The sequence below is a fragment of the Amphimedon queenslandica genome, unplaced genomic scaffold (assembly GCF_000090795.2).
Source record: "Amphimedon queenslandica unplaced genomic scaffold, v1.1 AMPQUscaffold_13026, whole genome shotgun sequence".
Taxonomy (NCBI): domain Eukaryota; kingdom Metazoa; phylum Porifera; class Demospongiae; order Haplosclerida; family Niphatidae; genus Amphimedon; species Amphimedon queenslandica.
In genome coordinates, this window is record NW_003546738.1 from 4,569 (window position 1) to 6,688 (window position 2,120).

General features: G+C 32.8%; 1 long non-coding RNA gene across 1 annotated transcript; it reads left to right on the forward strand.

The window, feature by feature from the left end:
* The first annotated feature begins 11 nt into the window (after positions 1–11).
* On the forward strand, positions 12–560 carry LOC109585672 (uncharacterized). The gene is made up of 2 exons (XR_002186597.1): positions 12–222; positions 276–560. It is a non-coding gene; the product is annotated as an uncharacterized LOC109585672 (long non-coding RNA).
* The last annotated feature ends 1,560 nt before the right edge of the window (positions 561–2,120 follow it).

A 2,120-nucleotide genomic window follows, 5' to 3' on the forward strand; every position in this document is an offset into this window, starting at 1 on the left:
TTGTTGCTACTAATGGAAACATTACATTTGGTATTGCTCTTTATGTCAATGTACGCATTACATCAGCTGAGACTGGAATAGACTCATCCATTAATAGTAATTATGTACCACCTGATCCTTCTTTCTTTCCATTCGGTGCTACTGTCACCAAAGCTCCTAGCATGATGCTTAATAGCAACATACCAGGGACGTATATATTTTCTCTGAATCATATACCACCAAGTATGACTATAGTACATGCATCAACTGTTCCGTATAACTTGTATATCTTTTAGATCCTTGTACTGAGCCTAGCCAGCCTGACTGCTCTGCTCTATGTAAAGCTAAACTTCTTAAGATGGCATGTGAGGCTTTGAGACTTAATGGTGATTCAGAAGATCTACCAGCTCCTTGTAATAACTGAGCACATTCAATTTTCTATTTTTTGTTTTAGTTGACTAATCAGTATTGTTTTTATATTAGAGTTAAAGTCAATTTTGTTTTATCAGTAGAAATAGCTAGTTATTTTGTCAAGGACATTAATTTTATTATTATTTTGACATGTAAAATGTCAGAAAGAACATATATTAGATTTTTAAAATGATAAAGTTAACTAAGAGACAGTCAGCAGGTATTATATAAAAAGAAAGATCCCATTTAAACAGATAAGCTGTATATACTGCTGGTGGTAGGTGTAGTAAATAGTGACAATATTGAAATTATATCATTATGTTGTGTAGAAATTTTTGAGTTGATTCCAGTCAAAATAGGATTTTTAAAAGTTGCTCAAAAATCTGGCCAAAGTTGGGCCAAATTTTGCCAAAAATGAAAATGAGAGAAATCTCTATTTTTATTAAACATTAAGTACTAATGTACACTAAATGTAATACCTTCCCATGTCCTGTGTTTCTCTCTCCTTCGGGCTCTTTCTTAAATGAATGTGAAACAGATACTTGTCTGTTACATAATTATCAAAATATCAAAATTAACCTTTAGAATCACCACTATCACTTACTACTATCAGGCTTGATTCAATATTAATAATGGCACTGCTGCCATCATCATAACTAATAGTTAGCTAAATAGTCTAAAAGAGCATTATGACTGATACTAATAGATACTAACATTCTACTGCAGCATCCAACAGTGTCAACTACATATGTGTGTTAGTACATACTAGAGTGACAGTATTTGCATTCTTTACCATCCATTCTCTTCCATGGGCTCCTTTCTCTTTTCACCTAAAATGTAGTAACTTTCATCTTAATTTGTATTGTTATTATTCATCTTAAAGCTGGCCAAATTCACTTGCATTTTTTAAAGATTTATGGTGTAAATGTGCCTGTGCTTGTTATCAGTATTTAAATACACTTGCATTGGGACTGGATACAAACAAATGCTACAGCATGAGTCAATTTGTCTCTTTTCTGATCCATTGATGCATATGCATATACCATTTTACTGCAAAGCAGGTACAATACAAAGTAATGCAGGGGAATAAATTGATATGGTACAGTCTTTTTTATCTTATGACCTCCTAAAAGTGTCAGATACACACCAAAAATATACTTAATCCCTCAGTTAACGTGAACATCATTTATGGTTATAATTATTCTTACATACTTGAGCCAACAATGATGGAGGAGTGTTGAAGAATGTAAAACTCGCTACTCCAGTAGTAACTGACAATTAAAAAATCATTATATACCATTATCGATCATTATATTACAATTAATTAACGAAGCACTTCATACACATACCACCTGTGTACCATGTCTCCTCCTAATCTAAGAAATAAACTACAAATTATCCACTCTTGATTATATATAATGCAAACATATATGTAATAACACATTATACTAATCTTGCATAGCCGAATAGCTAGGTGAGACTACATGTCTACTATAATAGTAAAATCATTCTTTTCATGTGGCAGACCAGTGTGATATATACAGGTATAATTAATTGTTGAATTAGTGAAGAATGCAAACTTATACCATGGTGCGTGGGTGGTTACCATGGAAACCTTAAATGTTTAGCGGGAGTTATATGCCCATAACCACCCTGCAGACAGTGTGGGTTTTCACAGTTTACACAAGAACAATACTGCAATACTTTACCATGGCATAAGTCAGATACAT